The following is a 19,459-nucleotide window of genomic DNA, read 5'->3' on the forward strand; positions in this document are numbered from 1 at the left end:
TACAGCTCAAACAAATGTATTTGTAAGAAAAAAAATGTCTGTTGAAACATCAACAAAACATCAACGTAACCTTTATTATCACAAAAAACATTTACCTTCCATCTCCATTTTCCTCCTTCTTGCCATTTGACAGTTTCAGTTTGGACTTCTTGCCCATTTTATCTCTGATGTTGATAGTCCGGGTAAGTGATAATCTTAAGTGAATGGTCTGGATGGGGCAGGTGGTTTTGTGCTGTGTTATATAAAAACACACTATAACACACTGCGCAATAAACAGGCAATAAAAACAATGTAGCATTTTGAGTTGACAGACTGAATACATATTAAACCTGGTAGCATACACAGATGATTCCCTCCTATCCCATCAACAGCATTACACAAACATTTCGCTTAAATTTTAACTTCAAGGCGTTATAATTGCCTAAGGGGTCAGAGAACTGAAATTCTAAATTTCGTCCGTCCCACACTGAAATACGCACGCTTTTAAACATTCAAAGTTGGGGAGTGTAGATCATTGTGATAAATGATCTGTGCAGAAGTACAAGATAATTTGTATATTCTAACATGTTACTTTAAAAGTGTTGGACTCCTTTTAAAAGTGTCCTTCCCCCTCAGTGCGCATGTATTAAGAATATACACGTGAACTGTTCGATTACTGTATATTTAGTGTTGGCAACTAGAGCTCTGTTAATAAAAATCACTGCGTTCACATGTGGCTGTCGCTGAGTAATTCCTGGGACGTACAACATGGTGTCAGAAGATGGCACGGACTTTTCCCCTGTGAGTGAACCAATTGTGTAGAAAACAGAGGCTGAACTCGTTACAGTTTTCTCATGACCGTGCAGTGAGTGACAATGGCGGACTGTTTTAGAAGACCCGCTCACTTCTGATGTAAATATCGCCGACAATTGGCGAATCTTCGAGCAAGAGTATGACATTTTCATCGCTGCAGCACACTATGATAAGCATGCCAAGACAAGGGTGTACACATCCTCCTCAATCTCGCAGGGCCAGAAGCCATTGAACGGGAGCGTTCATTTGCCTATGCAGCGGAGGTGCGTGCACCAGGCAAGGACAGTGCAATCTTGTCATGATTCTGCCATCTAGTCCTTGTCGTTCTTTAATTCTTGAGGCAGGATCATGACAGACCCATGTTTTGTGTGCAAGCACATAGCCTTTTGTTTGGGCCATGTGCTTGTGTTGTCTCGTTCTCTTGCCCCGCCCCCTTGTTATCCTCGTTTGTCATTATTGCTTTACCTGTGTCACCTCTTGTTTTATCATTCGTCTCTCTATTTAATCCCCTTGTGTTTGTTGTCTTGTGCCGGTTCATTGTGATTCTCAGTGTGTGTATCCTGTGATACATTACCTGTGTGTAGACCTTCCCGTGAGTACCTTGTGAAGAACTCTGTCTTGTAAATTCCTGATCTTGTTGCTGTTGTTATTTATTTGTCAAGTTATCTGTCAAGTCTTAGTCTAGTGTAGTTAGTCTTTGTTTTTGCCCACCAGCCTTGTTTTGCCCCATCGTGGGTTTTGTTTTCCCTGTTTTGTCTGAATAAAACCATAATAATTGCATACTGTCTGCAGCTGGGTTCATCTCTCCACAAACCATGACAGAATGAACCGACCAACCCAGAACCAACCCATTTGGACGATCTTGTACATTGGTGGCCGATAGTAGGATAGTATCGCCGATATAGTAGGATAGTATAGCCGATAGTATTTCCGATAGTAGGAACGGCAAACTTCCATTTCCTCCCCAGGGTGAGTGGTCCCTGAGGGAGTACGCCCGGGTTGCGGATGAGAGGAGGTTTTTCTTGCCTGACATCCTCCTAAATCGCTACCTCATCGCGGGCCTAAATGACCTCCCTCCTCTGGCTGAACGGGAGAGGCTGGTTCGTTGCCCTTTCCAGGATATGGTGGCCTGTTTGTCATGGAAAGAATCGCAGACTCCCACCATGTCGTCATCACCTGGCAGGCTGCCTGTGATCCCGGAGGGTCGTGTCCTCGCCGTGGCTACGCTGGGGGACCAGACTTATTCCACCTCGACTCCCGAGGCGTCATCCGCAGCTACAAGTCTTCGTGGAAAACAAGGAAGACGGCTGTCGTGGGAGTCGACTTCTGAGTCCTCCTCCACAGAATCTACAGTACCTGCGGTGGTTCCCACTGAACTTTTCCAACCGGTCTCAAGTCTGGTTTTGGCCTCTGCTCCGCGGCCAAGGAGAAAGAGGAGGAAGAGGGGAGCTTTCTGTCCTCCGTCTCTGTCTCCCCCTGAGTCCGCGATGGCTCTCCAACCCGCTGCTGTAACAGAGAGTGCTGATCCCAAGGCAGCTGCAGAGAGCGCTGATCCCAAGCCAGTCAAGAATTGTCTGTCGTCGTTGCGGCAAAGACTTTGTCTGAGTATCTCTCAAGTCTAGCCAGGATCCTGGAAGTTCCAACCAGACCTGGCAGGTCTTCTTGTCTCGAGTCCACTGCATCAGAGGGCGCTATTTCGAGGTCAGCTATAAGCGTCGTACCCGACTGAGCTACAGAAAGTCTCGTTCCTGAGTCGGCTGTAGACGACGATCTTCCCAATTCGGAGATGTGGAGCGCTGGCTCTGAGCCGCCTTCGGGGAGCCCAGTTCCTGCTCCACAGCCACCCGCTGTACCCCGTTTCTGTTCCTGTTGTGGTTTCCACCCCTGTCAAGCCGCCATGTGTTTCCCCGGTCACCCCTGTCTCCACTAAACCCCGGACTGTTTCCCCCAGGACCTCTTCTCTTGTTTCCCCATCCAAGTCGACCCGATTTCCTCATCCCCAGCCCTCATCCCGTGGACCTAAGACCCCCAGCCATCCTATCCACCCTGGACATTTCCCCATGAGCTTTGTGTTGTGCCTCCGCCTCCACCTCCCCTTCCTTGTTTTTTGTTTCTAATGTGTCACCCCAACCCTGTTATTGTTTATTCATGTTTGCCGTTGCTGTTATTTGTTGTGTTTTGTTGGTTTGTGTCTGTGTCACAGTCTGTCATGTCCCGTGTTTGATGTTCCCTTGAGGAGCGTCTGGAAGCCGCTCCTTAAGGGAGGGGTTCTGTCATGATTCTGCCATCTAGTCCTTGTCGTTCTTTAATTCTTGAGGCAGGATCATGGCAGACCCATGTTTTGTGTGCAAGCACATGGCCTTTTGTTTGGGCCATGTGCTTGTGTTGTCTCGTTCTCTTGCCCCGCCCCCTTGTTATCCTCGTTTTGTCATTATTGCTTTACCTGTGTCACCTCTTGTTTTATCATTAGTCTCTCTATTTGATCCCCTTGTGTTTGCTGTCTTTTGCCGGTTCATTGTGATTCTCAGTGTGTGTGTATCCTGTGATACATTACCTGTGTGTAGACCTTCCCGTGAGTACCTTGTGAAGAACTCTTTCTTGTAAAGTCCTGATCTTGTTGCTGTTGTTAATTATTTGTCTAGTTATCTGTCAAGTCTTAGTCTAGTGTAGTTAGTCTTTGTTTTTGCCCACCAGACTTGTTTTGCCACATTGTGGGTTTTGTTTTCCCTGTTTTGTCTGAATAAAACCGTGTTAATTGCATACTGTCTGCGATTGGGTTCATCTCTTCACAAACCATAACAGATCTTGACTTCCGCGGAATCCAGAGAAGATCCGAAGTGCCTGAAGAGGAAATTTTGTGAAATATGCAACCCACAACAAAATAAAACAATGGAGAGGCACAAGTTTCACTCTAGAAATCAGAAAACAGGTGAGACTATTGAGGCTCTCATCAGTGATCTCAGGATTAAAGCTAAAAGTTGTCATTTTGGAGAATTGACAGATGAGCTGATCTGTGATCGGATAGTATGTGGCATCAGCAATGAAAGCTTAAGGAAAGTACTGTTAAGAGACAGTGATTTAACTCTGATCAAAGCAATCTCAATTTGTCGTATAAATGAAATGACAGGAGAATAACAAAACGTTGGCTATACCTCAGACTGCAACTAAGGTGGATGCAATACAGCCATTTTCCAGCAGGTGGTGCCAACACACAAAACATAAACAAAGAACTGATCAACATGATTCACCAACCATAACCAATTGCAGAAATTGTGGAAATAATCATGCAGCAAAGAAAGAGAAATGTCCAGCTTTCGGACAACAATGTCATAACTGCAAGAAAAATGAATCATTACAAGAAATGTTGCAAAGCACGTAGCCAGTTCGGTCAGAAGAAATTTAACCACAGGAAAGCGGTACATGAACTCGAAGTAGACAATCCCCCTGACCATGATGACACTTTTTATGTTGATGGCATTGAATTTGACAAGTGTGTTAATGTTGTTAACCCTTACATGCCAGTGTTGGAGGAGGGATTTGTCACTGTGCACATAAACAAAACTCCAATTGACCTATGGCTAAGCCACGCCCCCTCCAAAAAGGGGCGAGAAAGATTATATTATATATAAGAGAAAGATTATATAAAATCTCAAAGTCACCAAAAGGGCCTTAACTATGCATTGGAGGGTTATATTATTTTATTTTGAGAAGGTCGATGAAAAGCTTCAGCTCCAGACAAATATTTAACGTTACAGGTCAGTGTGTAAACATTATAGTTTGGTGCTATTTCGCTTTAAACACTCTCTTTATACGCGCGTCCTATTCGCTTTGGACGCGCAAATGGATTCAAAATGTTCAGCGTCGAACTAGACACGATACGCGCGAATTTGACGCTCTATTCGCGTTTGGTGAACGCAGCATAATGAACAGGCTGCGATGTCAAGATTGCAATGCTGGAATGTGTGTGTGTGTGTGTGTGTCAGAGAGAGAGAGGCGCAGGCGCGATCAAACAGTGGAAACATAAAAACATACTCCATTTTGTTCATACAGGACATCATTAAAACTGCAAAGTGTTAAGCCTACTTATATTTGTATAAAACACAACATTGTGCTTTTGTCAAACTGTACTCTTGTCAAACTGCAACGCAGCTAGAAGCTAGGCTAACGTTACGTTAGAGATGTTAAAGATAATGTTCAAATACGTTGTTGACTTACCTTAGAACAGATGTAGACATCCTTGTTTAATTTATCCACGTTTAGTTGGTGTTGTGGTCTAAGTTCCCGCATAACTTAATCCAGAGCAGACACTTATCTCGGTTGAGATGTGGCTTGGGAAAGGGTAAAAAATACACACCGCCCAGAGTCTCAGGATACCTAGTGTTGGAGTTGAATGTACCCCATGCACACCGTTTGACCATTTTAAACTTAAAATGACAAGGAAAAACAGATAAAAACGAATGAAAACTAACTGCAATGCATTTCAATGGACGTGGAAGCAGAGAATGTCCGAGTGTATTGGGTTAGCTATGCGCACTGTGATTGGCTCATCGCGTTTGGGGGCGTGGCTTAGCCATAGGTCAATTGAGATGAAAGTTGACACTGGGGCAAAATGTAACGTAATGTCACAAAAGACTTTCGAACAAATTGCCAACAACGAACGGCCAGTGAAGCAATCGAAGACACCTAACCTTGTAGCTTATGGTGGAGGTAAAAGTGAAATGAAAGGCTTGGTCTGTGCAATTATTGTTGAAGACATCATCATCGGAGGTCGCAACCCGGCTGAACATGACATCAATCTGAAAAGGGTGTTGAACAGAGCATGTGAGATCAAGCTCAAGCTAAACCCTGTCAAATGGAAATTTCGACTGGTCCAAGTCAGCTATGTGGGCCATATCTTTACGAGTGAAGGCCTAAAAGCAGATCCTTCCAAAACAAAAGCAATCTCTGAGATGTCAGCCCCAAAGGATGTCCCTGCATTACAGCATTTCCTCGGAATGGCAAATTATGGCATTTGACACCCTCAAGTCGTGTTTGTCCACTCCACCTGTCTTATCATACTATGACGTAAAGAAGCCAGTTGTTTTGGCTAACCTGCTATGCCTCATGCTTCAGGCTTGTTGCTGCATGCAGGAGGGCAAACCAGTTGCGTATGCGTCTCGCACACTCACAGACACAGAGACAAGGTATGCGCAGATCGAAAAGGAGCTGCTAGCCGTCGTATTTGCCTGCACTAAGTTCAGGGACTATGTGTATGTGAAACCTACACTTGTTGAGATGGACCACCAGCCCCTGGTAACTATTCTGAAGAAACCAATCCACACAGCTCCTGCATGACTACAGAGGATGATGCTCAAGTTCCAGTGCTATGACATCACTATGGTGTACAAGAAGGGTAAGCTCATGTACCTTGCAGACACCCTATCTCGAGCTCCAAACACAGAAGTCCTTCCAGACACTGAAAACGACACATTTGAGGTCATGTCTATCAATTACATTTCCACTGCACGGGCGCGTTTTGCTGGATTTTCTCCACATTGTAGCACTATAAACTTAAATTACTCCGTCATTTATGGTCATACAGAAAAAAGAAATATAAAAAAAGAATCTGTGATATTTCTACTTTTGTATGTGTCCACTTACAATCAAATCAAAACATTGTGCTTTTGTAAAATAAAGAAAATAAATAGGGTGTGCATTCTGCCTCTCCGTCGCGGTGAACTTTTTTTTCTTGAGCAGTCTATAAACTGAAACAAAACTCAGCGAATACTTGTCACACATTTATGAGCCATACACCTTTATAAACATTTAAGTGTGTACTTTTAAATGATCGGATTCAAACTGAAAACAAATATTCTCTGTTTAAGTAATATGTATAAAACCAACAAGATGTCCAGCTTCTCAAACGCTTCCTAATTATTTTTAATTTACCACGCCCAATCGCGCAAAAGAGATTCACATGCAAATCTCCACATGGAACGCGATCGCGCTCATTAGGCCTACCTCAAAAACAAAACACCAAAACACTTCACAAGTCTAGGCTTTTTGTGAGTTTGAAAGACGCGCCTGAGCTTACATTGGATTTACCTCAGAAGAAGAAGAACGCGATTTGAAGACAAGAAAGATGTAAGGTAAGAAATTCTTACATATTAGTTTGCTATTGTTGCATAAATTTCACATTGCAGTTGAACTGTTGCTAGATATATGGTGAATATTATAATATTTAGACCCGTGTTTACTGTTACTGTGTTTGTGGATATCTGCTCAAACGTAGATATGTATATGGTAACCATAATGTTTTATATTTGAGCGCGATCGCGTTTGAATGTATCATATTTTGGATCGTGATCGCGTTTGAATGAATGTATCATATTTTGCAGCGCGATCGCATTTGAATGTATCATATTTTGGATCGCGATCGCGTTTGAAAAGCAAAACGCACCAAACAGCTTCATGTTTTTACTATTATCTCATTTCATATCATCATAACGAATGGAAACATTTGAAGTAACATGATAATCAATATATTTTCTCTAGCTTAGTTGTTACTGAAATCTTTTGGAAGATTTATACTGCTATAGGTTATTGTTATTATTATTTTATCCAGCACTGTGCATAGGCATAGCTTATGCCTACAAGGCACAACAAACCTGGTGTTCATTATATTATATATTGTTGGAAACATTTGTGTGTGTGTGTGTGTGTGTGTGTGTGTGTGTGTGTGTGAGTGTATTCTGTGAATTTTAAAAAGCAATTTTAACCAGAAAAATCTAAAATTTATTCCCAAAATCGTGCAGGCCTTTCTCTTGATATCAGTATGTTCACTTTTTTTTTTCAGGGCCCAGATGCCACTGATGAGTCCTGCTGACTTCAACATTCACATGAGTCTCTGTACGTGAACATGGTAAAGTGAAAATCAAACACCTTGGAAATGAAAGGTATGTACAATGTTTTTAGGAATGGCACAAAGGTCTCTGTCTTTGGATCATTGTTTTCAATAAGTGCTTTTTTGGCATTTGTTGTGTATCTTTGGACTATGTTGTGTTGTAAATAAATCCAAACAATTTAAAAGCCATTCTTTTTTAAATCTCCTCATTTACAGTATTGTGCAAGGTTGCTCAGAATGACAGGGCCTGATAGCTCCTAATAGGGCCGTTAGGGGAGGGTCTTTGTCTTTCTCAGGTGTGAAAAGCTTACATATTAATGACCTTCCGCATAAAGCTTTCTCACACAAAACACGTCGTAAAATTTTTAATTATTATTATGATTGTTGATGTTTTAGAGCAAATATTCTAGGCTACGTGATACAATTTTCAAAAGTCTTGTGAAGAAATAATCAGTATGAGTTTCATGGCCTTATTTCAGTGAGAATTTTTTTTTGTATTTTCACAAACCACGCATAAATGTCATTATCTCAAAACTACAAACTTTTACATACATGCTGCTGATATATTATTGTAGCAGAGTTTGTGCTGAATACAGTGTAATTAGACTTTAGCCATGAAAATGTCACAAGTAACAGAAATAACCAGAAATGTCAGAGCATGTCAGAACACCTCCAGGGCCCAGAAAACAGCTCAGACCTCAGAGGGTTAAAGAACATAGCGTGTGGCCCACTGTGCGTTCATACTTTCCCTACAGAGATAAGCTGGCTGTGGAAAATGGAAAAGTGATGAAAGGCCACAAAACAGTCATTCCTCGTTCATTGCAAAGATAATATATCGGCATAGTCCACAGAGGCCACCCTGGGCTAGACGCTACCAAGCACAGAGCAAGAGGTGTCAATTTCTGGCCAATGATGACGGCTGACATCACAGCTGAACTCCTCTCATGCTCAGTCTGCAACAGCACTAAGCCACACCAACAAAAAGAACCACTAGACCATACCCAGTTCCAGACCTGCCTTGGTCTACTGTGGCAACAGATATGTTCGAGTGGCATGGACAAAATTATCTGGTGCTTGTGGACTCATACTCGGGTTGGTAAGAGATTGACCTTCTTCGTAACATAACGTCGTCAGCTGTATCATGAAACTAAAGAGGCATTTCTCAGTGCACAGCACACCTCATACACGCATTTCTGATAATGCTAGACAGTACACGTGTCAGCAATACAGAGACTTCACCAAACAGTGGGACTTCATTCATGTCACCAGTAGTCCAGAGTTCCCACAGTCGAATGGCCTGGCAGAAAGATCGGTTCGCAGCGCAAAACAGCTGATGGAGAAATCCCACAGAGATGGCACGGAAGTGTTCCTTAACTTCCTGAATCTGAGAAACATTCCCTGTGACTCGACGTTGGGTTCCCCTGTACAACGCCTGTTGTCACGACAGACATGGTCAGCCATTCCTGTTAATTCTAGACTGTTAGAACCAGCCCTAAAACATACCCAGCAAGTCACTGCACAGCTTCTTACTAAGAGGATGACCCAGAAGCGATACTTTGATTCATCAAGTCATCAACTGCAGCCATTGGTAGAGGGACAAGTTGTCAGAATGCAAATGCCGAAAGGATATGAGCGCCTTGGAGCGGTAAAAGAGGTGAATAAGGAGCCTCGCTCATACACCATCCAATGCAACGCAACCAACGCCAAATCCTTCCTGTTGCAGATCCCCCTCCATCACGGCTCACCCCAGAGAACGTTGACTCTCAAAGCACCACTACACATACAGAGGACTTTGCTCCCCATACACCACACTCAACACAAATACACCTTTCACAACCAGAATCCACACCTACTGACTTGACAAAGCACACAGTACAGTCTCCCACTAAGTTCAGTAATGTACCTTACAAGACACGTTCAGGTCGTATTTGCAAGCTGAATCCAAGGTACCAACAATGAGTTCCAGTAATGGGAGATTAAGTGACACTCTGGTTCTTATTCTGAATGCCGGATAAATGCATTGATTATGGTCATTTCCATATTGTCAGCATCATTCTTAATGATGTGTTTTCTTCATGCATATAGAGATCATCTTGTGATTTGCATCTGTTATTGTTCAGTTGTTCACTGCAATGGACACATTGTTATAATGGAAGTCATTCATGTTCTTGGTTGATGATCAAGTTAATGTCATACCCCAGTACTGATCATTGTTAAGTATGTTTACTCTCTTTCTATGATTGATAGTTTCATCTAAAGGAAGGGGATGTAGATCATTGTGATAAATGATCTCTACAGAAGTACAATATAATTTGTATATTCTAACATGTTACTCAGAGCCGGTCAGCCCTATACACACACTACGCAAGTTGCGTAGGGCCCCGCAAATTACTCAAGGCCCCACCTCCCTCTCGTGTCAAAGCCAGGTCAAAGCGCGTCAATCAAAGTTTACAACATCGATGAGAAAATTAAGCAGAACTATCCTTCTGGTCACGAAAAGAGAGAAAAAAACACCATGAGAGTGAATTGCGGCAACAGCAATCAGGCAGACTTGTGTTCTCTCCTCTCCAAGTTTGATGTCAGCAAAGAACAGTAAAGTTAAGTTGATGTGCATTTCTCTCTAGTCTGTCTGTCTTGCTAACCTAACATTAGATGGGCAGTGCAATGCATCTTTCTGTCTTTCTGTGTCTTGCTTGCTAATGCCGGCCACTTCCAGGGCTGTGCCTGTGTTCTGTGACTTTGTGCCTGACAAAAAAAAAAAAAAAAAGTGAGAGTGAAATATAACTATTTATTACGTTTAATAAACGACAAAGGGCAACGGTGTTTGTTTATAAACTGTAGCTCGGAAAAGACAACCGTGTCGCGCGTTAACATGCATTAATGCACGTGCAGGAAATGAAATGCGCTCTTTCCAGTGAAACATCTGTGGGGACCAGTGCAATATGGGCATGATGGCACTACTCATTATAGGCGCACATACTTTTAAAACAAGACAATGATTATCTTGTCTCCAAGTAAGTTTAGTTACAACTCTGCAATAAAGCAAGATGGAAAGCAATGCATTGACAATGACTATTGATTTATAGGCTAGGCTATATTGCAATTTAAAATGTTGATTGGCTGGACATACTGGTCAATATGGATGCACATCCCTCAGTAAATAATAACCATCAAGTATGGAGTATTGCTTCATTTAAAACACAGTGACATGCTATGACTAGCCATTTTAGCTTTTAATCATTCACAAGATGCATTTTTTATATCAATAATTAAATTTGTACTATTTAAAATGTGAATTATTGATATTAAGAATGTTTTCTAGTAACAATGTCTTTTTCTGATATCAGGAATTACATTTCCATTAGTACTAGTTAAAGGGACATTCCACCTCTGGAAAGATGAATGTGTATTTAAATTGGGTCATTTATGTAAAAGAAATGTGAAATTATTTTTGAATTTGGAGCTTTCTAGACTGAGAAAAGCCAGAAAATGTATTTTTGGCTCATGTGGATGAAAGACAACAACTCCCAGAATGCACTTGCTTTGCTGCTCTACGAGGCCACTCCCAAGCCACGCCTTCCGGTTAGAGAGCAGTTGTAAACAATAAAGCTAAGCTAAGTTACTAGTAGTTTCCGTGAGTCTGCCCGGGTTTTTGAGATCGCATATTGCACAAAATGTCCGGGATTCGGCTTTTGCGTTCTACAGTCGCCATTCATTGTGTTTACTGTGGCGAGCAGGATGAGACTAGGGCCGCGGGAGAACGGCGCGAGGCCGGTGGCGTGATTACTGATGAGCGACACCTGTGAGGCACTGGTCTCGTATCTCTCACGGAGGAGCGGGTATCTTCTTAGCAGTGGTAAAACGCACATCAACCGATCACGCCACCGGCCTCGCGTCTTTCTCCCGCGGCCCTAGCCTCGTCCTGCTCGCCACAGTAAACATGATGAATGGCGACTGTAGAACGCAAAAGCCGGTGGTGTGATTACTGATGAGCGGCGCCTGTGAGATGCACCGGTCTCGTGGGCTATCTCTCACGGAGGAGCGGGTATTTTCTTAGCAATGGTAAAACGTACATCAACCGATCACTTGTTTAGCGTTCATGTAAACACTACATTCAGATTCACCAATCGGAATGAATACAGTTAAAATGAAACAAAAGGTGTGCATGTAAACAATGAATGGCGACCGTAGAAAGCAAAGCCGAATCCCAGACATTTTGGACGATCTCATGCAGGTTTCTGCCGGTGAAATCGAACGCACTGGCACTGATCTGTGATAGGTCTGTTAGCGCATTAGGTCCAACCCCCTATGGGCGGGTTTGAAAGGGTGGGAACTAGTGCTTGTAGTCTCAACAGAAATCCCCCCCTCTTACACTTCCTCCTACAATGACGCAAAATGACGATTTTTGCGTCATTGTAGGAGGAAGTGTAAAGAGGTAAATACAGATTTCTCTCGTCTCAGGGGAAAATGAGAAAATGTTGCACGACCATTCAATAGTATGACTGGGTTTCTAACATTGCAAAGCTTAATGCAAATGGGTGGAGTGTTCCTTTAAAGGAGTGGGAGCACTGAGGTATCAGGTGTGACTGTGTGGCAATGGCAAATGGTTTACATGGCTCTCGGGTCATGTAGGAGGCCCCCTTAACAGAATTTTGCTTAGAGCCCCTGGGAGGTCAGGATCTGCTCTGATGTTACTTTAAAAGTGTTGGGCTCTTTAAGAACGGCAACTAGAGCTCTGTTAATAAAAATCATTGCGTTCACATGTGGCTGTCGCTGAGTAATTCCTGGGACATACAACAGGGAGCATTGACGAGCCTAGAAATTACTCATCTTGCTTTAAATGCTGTCGCTTTAAATAACGTTTACAACCCTTAAAAAAGTGATTATCAGAATGTCTCAAATATCATAGGTAAAATCATAAAATTGATTTGTAATCTTATTGCGATAGTAGTGTTACATGACCCACCCTTAGACAAAGCACGACTCAGGTTCATAATATAGGAAAATACCCAAGATTTATTTCTGGCTTACACAAAGATATATTACACACACGAGGATGCTTTCATCCAAAAGCTACCCGAACAGAAGAAGCATTTACACCACAAAGCAAAAAGAAATCAAAGAAATCAATCAATCAAAATAAACCCATAAGTCAAATTCATTAAACAAAACCTTGTGAAGCACTCAGTTAATGCAAAGTAAAATACATGCAAAAAATAGCTCCTCTGTTCAAACACTAGACCTGTAGCATCCTCGTGCTGCAGCAATAAATAGTGGGGGAACAAACAAAATACAAACAAACAAAAAAAGGAAAAAGAAAACTAGTCCGCCCCAAAGGCCTTTCCCATTTCTTTTGGGCCCGATTACCAGCTCAAGCGCTCGGGCGGACTAGACAATACACCCAAAAAAACAAACAAACAAACCAAAAAAATCAAATACAACAAGAGCAACAAATGGGCTCCGTAGAGCTGAAAATACAAACATTTAAAACACCTTTATTATTCATATTAAAACAATCATCCCATGTTAAGACAATTTAATACTTCAAAACAACTCATACCTGTCTCCAAGATCCAAACAAATCCACATGCGAACCTCTCGCATACGAACACCACGAGTGTTGATTTATTTCCGCCGGCCAGAAACAAACGCACCTACTATTTTCGTTCCTACCCCTGATATTTATACTTGGCTAACCACACCCCCTTGATTCACAACTTTACTGCCTTGATATCACCCGCTACAGTAGGTTATACGTTATTCACATTGGAAGCTTTCAAACTGTTTGTCATTTTTGTTTGAAGACTTTTTTATGACAGTGCATGGCGGCTACCGAGTCACCACAGGTAGTAGTTTAAAATAACGGTAGTCGTGACTACCATTTTGTACGAAAACGACAGTTACTATGGTAAATTCGAGGATATGATGAGCATAATGAAAGATACATACCGCTCAGAAGCTCTCGTCCCACCACTGGTGCTCTGCTGAGGTGCGAGAGCGCAGAGAGGACCTGCGTTTATAGCCTTGAGTTTATTATGTTACTGCGTATTACATCATTTACAACCTCCATGTCTCATGGATGTCCTCCCTAACATGCTTTAATGATTGAAAGGCCATTAAGATGGACGTATGAGATTATCTTCAGAATTTGTCACGTTCTACGAATACGGTGTAGCCTAGGTCTCCAGTTACGGTTTTAGTATTACAAGCACATTTTTGTTGTTGTTGTGAGATATATTTGTTTTATAAACTAAAATATAATATAAAAAAGTAGCTAGTTTTAAACACATTTCATGTCTGTATTACCCCCCTCCCCGTATAGGGATTTTGGCCTGTCCCACGTCAGAGGTTTGACCTTCTCAAATTTTATCCAACAATTAAAGTCGTCATTATTTTTGACGTGTCGTGATATAGCCTAATTGATATCTAATGAATAATAAATATATAATTTAGAAAAAAAAGATGTTATTATTTATTTATTAGTTATTATTATATAATTATTAACTTATTTGAATGACAAAAAGAAAAACATTTGTGTCCCAAAATCTTGTTACCAAATGGATTTCCTCATTACACAAAATTCATTTAATTTTATATTTGATCTAAAATTTAGTAATTAAACAATTTCACTGTCCATTTATTGAAAAAGAAGAAAAAACATTTTCTGTTTATTTATTTTATTATTATTTACATTTTCAAGCCATTGTTTGTACTGTTTTTGAAATAAATGATATGAAGATGGCTTTCTGGTTATTGCTGAGATGGGTCATGGGTTCACTTTGGTCACTCAAAGTAAAAAAGAAAAAAAAAGAAAATACAAACTAAAACCTATTTTGCGTGGTTAGAAACCAGACTGAAACCGTCTGAGTGGTAATTTCAAATCCCTTTTTTGGTCAGATACAAGGAAGTTTATGCAAGTTGTATGTGTGAATATAGTACCATGTGTTCCAGTTACATAACATGCAATAAAACTCAATAGTGGCAAAGGTGACATTACTAAGCATATCTTGTCATGATTATTGTTCAGGTTTGATGCTTTTTACCATATCAGGTTGTCGTCACAACACAAAACTTGTGTTACTACCAAATGGCATATTGATATAAAATTATATGATCAATAAGTTATGACAACATATGTTTTTACATTGCTTTAACTCATCAAAATGAGGTAAGCAAGATTCAACTAATTTTTTTAAGTCAGTTTAATGTAATTTAAGTTGAAATGACTTAAACATTCAAGTTGATTGTACTTAAACATTTAAGACAGCAACTTTTTTTTTTTTGCAGTGTAATGTTTTACAGGATGAGCTGGATGACACTGCACAGGTTTGGTATGCACACACCATTAGGCCATCAAAGAACATCAGCAACCCCAGTGGTCGGGGTGAGACATAGCCATCTTGTGTGTATACACAAGTATACACTCAGTGTATACATACTGGGAACTATATTCTCAGAAGGCAAAGCACTGCTACTTCTGCGGAGTGATTTGCTCGCAGCACCTGAGAAGCTCGGTGGTGAGTGTTGCGCTAATCACTCCGCCCATGTTTCCAAATTTACCAAATTTCCAGATATCCGCAGAGTGAGATCCATCCATCTAGTGAGTGATCTGCATCTGCCTGCAGTTGTGCTCTGACATCAGTCGGGCGGCGCTCGCGCTCTCTGTTTACAGCAACCCTGTATCAGAGCCATAGAGCCATAGAGAGAAAGAGTTGCGACACTCTTTGATGTCGCCGCTATGGCTGTCACGTGGTTCATGTAAGCCCCAATAGTTCCAAAACATACGCTGGCTGTCATGTTCTTCTATGGGACAGACAGCAGCGATTGCATTATTGAACGGTAAATATAAAATAAAACACACACCCAAGTACTTTTTCAGCTGTTATTGCATTATTGCATTTTGTTAATGTCAGTTTTGCATTTGGAGAGGCAGGGTGACAACGAAATACTGTATATTACTTAGATAAGTTTTAGGCTATATTTTTGGAGGGAAAAGCTTAGTGTTCATGTTCGCATGGGTAGTAGCACTGGCTTTAGCGGCTCTAACTTAACTTTTCCATATCATTCATCTGATGATGGACGTCTCATGATATTTATTTTAGCACAACTGGGCTGTATTAGTACAAATGAAGACCAGTATAAGCATCGCAAAGGGCCTCTGATACAAGACAATTGACAATTCAAAAGAGGTTGATATTTCAGAAACTTACGTTACCTCTGGAACAACTCAACGCACAGCATTCACCACTCAAACTCAGCCAACACGTCACATAATGAAAAGTTAGTATATCCCAAAAATTCAATTAAATAAAAGTTGCTATAAAGATGGTAGCAATTCATTACCGAACTAATTAGATGCTACCTTCACAGCTGGCAAAGTCGCGCTAGCTAACTAGCAAGAAGGGCAATGCTAGAAAATTGGTTGAAACAACCAAGATAAAATATAAATAAATACGCTGTGCATATACAAATGAAGACCAGTATAAGCAGACAATTCAAAAGAGGTCAATATTTCAGCAACTTACCTCTGGAACAACTCGACGCGCAGCAATGTAAGTGAATGGGGTCCAACGCCCAAATGACAGTGTTTGGAACTAATCTGTTCTTCAAATCCCGGAAGTAGGCGGTTAAAAGCGCCGCCATTTTTTACAACGGAGGTCTAAGGAAGTGTCACAACTCTTTCTCTGCCCTGTATTATTGCCAGGCATATTACATAATTAATATAGAAATGCAGTATTGTACTGTAGGTTATTACAGTACTGTGCTGCTAAATCTACAGCGACATTTAACAGTGTAGCTTAGCACAAAGACTGGAGGTAATCGGCTCCAGCTAGCATACCGCTCCCAATAAGTGACAAAAATACGCCAACATTTTCCTATTTACATGTTGTGATTTGTATAGTCACACTGTGCACAAATAACAAGGTCACATGAGCTGTTTACGTCCAGTCTTTGTGCTAAGCTAGGCTAGCGGTGGGTGCGTCAGACAGAGTTATGGAACGCACGGAGATGAAAAGGGTATGTATGGACTTATCTAACTCTGGGGGATACGGTGAATAAGTCCCAAAAGGCTGGCGTGTTCCTTTAATATTGAGCATATTGGGTATAATTAATCTAACTAGCTTGTAGCTACTGGTAATTACAATATGTGTGTGTGTGTGTGTGTGTGTGTGTGTGTGTGTGTGTGTGTGTGTGTGTGTGACGTCAGGGGCGGGACGGATAAGGTGGTACGTCACGAGCGGTCCTGTCTGACAGGTGCACTCGGACAGAAACAAAAGATAAATGCTGACATCTGCTGCTTATTGTCGTTATTGCAGACATCTGAACATTCACACAGAGTCTGGACTTGCTTTCAAGAAAAACAACGACAACACAAAAATGCACTGAAAAAACGTAGAAGCTGAGTGCAAATACTCGCAAGTTTACTTTTCTTTTACATGGTTTTTGCACTCAGTTTTTAAGTGAATGCATTTTTTAGATTTATTCAGCTTTTTACTTTTTATGCATGTGACATTTTTGTGCACTTTTCTCTTTTTATGTTCATATTTATAATTATATATAAATATTCATGTGTAAATATATGCAAAGTATAAATTCACACACACACACACACACACACACACACACACACACACACACAGTGTTTTCATGTTTTATGGGGACTTTCCATAGATATAATGATTTTTATACTGTACAAACTGTATATTCTAGTCCCTTACACTAACCCTATCCCTAAACTTACCCATCAACACAAACTTTTTCTTTTTCACATTTTCAAAAAAACATCACTTTTTTTTATTTATAAGCCGTTTTCCTCATGGGGACCAAAAAATGTCCCCACACGAACAAGGATTTCGGATATTGCTATCCTTGTGGGGATATTTTGTCCCCATAATGTAGGGTTTACCAGGCCACACACACACACACAAATATATATTTATGTTTTTTTTTTTTAAACATCTTGTGATGGGTGGCAACACCAAAGTAAACGCCAATGCATAGTTTTTTTTGTGGATTTGTGGCCTGACATATTTTCATATTCATATGTTCATGAATGTGTATTGGGTGCTGTCCAGCCAAAACAAACTTTGTTGCATTATTTTATTATAATTATATTTAGATATTTACAACATTATCACTGCTGCTTTGAAACAATCTGTATTGTAAGAAGCACTATATAAATAAAGGTGACTTTGATGAATATGTGAATAAAACATCTGCATTATCACATAGTAATCTGTCTGAAAAGAGTTAAAGTCCCCCTGTAGTCAATCATTTTATCCCTGAAAACTCACCTTTGATCACCAAATTGACCAAGCCAAAACGCAAAGTTGACAGAGAAAATCGTAAGTTTCAGAGTGAATGGACGGAGAAGTACTTATTTACTGTGCCAACTACGGCAAGCAAGCAAGGGGCCGATAGACCTGTGTGTTTACTGTGCAACGAATCAGTGGCTGTGGCCAAAGAATATAATGTGAAGAGACATTTTACTACAAAACATTCGTCTTTTTCTGCGCAATACCAAGAGGGCTCAGTGGAGAGACAACGTAAAATAGACAGACTGGTAACTTCTTTTGAGCAAAGTCAGCGTGCAATTGGCGGGTTTTGTACCGAACAAGAGAGAGCTTTCATTGCCTCTCTACGAGTGGCGTGGATACTCACGAGAAAAAAGAGGCCCTTTACTGAGTCAGAGACTATTAAAGACTGCATGCTGGCGGTCTTTAATAGTCTCTGACTCAGTAAAGGGCCTCTTTTTTCTCGTGAGTATCCACGCCACTCGTGACGAAATGATTGTTGACCAAAAAATGAAAGACCACGTGTCCTCATCTATTAAAAAAAGTACCACTGTCAGACACCTCAGCTCTTCGTCGAGTGGATCTACAAGCAAAGGATGTATTTGATAAACTACTGGAAAACATCCAAAAAACGGAGCTGATGTCCATTGCTATTGACGAATCGACAGATACAACTGATGTGGCCCAGATGTGCATTTATGTCTTTTTGAGTTCGTTTTCGTGAGGAGCTTCTGGGACTCATTCCACTGGAGGGACATACGACAGGTGAGGTGCTGTTTCAAAATGTTGTCGCGTTTTTCAGTGAACATAAACTGGATTTACAAAAGGTTTGCTTGCTAGTAACGGATGGAGCACCAGCTATGCTCGGAAGAGTGCAAGGACTAGCAGCCAGACTGTCAGCTGTGGCACCTCAAATGCAGTTTTTACACTGCATTATTCACGAGTCTGTCTTGTGCGCGAAGCTCAGCGGTGAACTAAAAAACACTATGGACAAGGTCACAAGCATTGTCAACTTCATCCGCTCAACTTCAAGCCTTCAGCATCGTCTTTTTCGTCTGTTGCTTGATGAGACTTCTGCTGAGCACGCTGACTCACTGGCTCATTGCGATGTCAGGTGGCTCAGTAAAGGAAACGTTTTGGATCGTTTTTGTGATCTCCGCAGTGAGATTATTTCTTTTCTTCGCACATGTAAACACAAACGAGCGGCTCATTTCTTTGAGCACATGCTTGATGAACAGTTCATGACACAAGTTCATTTCCTCTGTGACATTTTTGGACACTTAAACTCACTAAATTCAGAGTTACAGGGGCGAGAGAAATGTATTGCGGATTTGGTTGAGAGATTGTGTGCTTTCAAAACAAAGCTTAATGTATTTGTGTCTGACCTAACCACAAACAAGTTGATGCACTTTACACACCTTCGTACATTTTTGAGCAGTACGCCAGGGGCACAAGTCATGCCAACTATGATTGAATTCATGACAAAGCT

Source organism: Abramis brama, assembly GCF_963993115.1.
Source record: "Abramis brama genome assembly, chromosome: 1".
NCBI lineage: Eukaryota > Metazoa > Chordata > Actinopteri > Cypriniformes > Leuciscidae > Abramis > Abramis brama.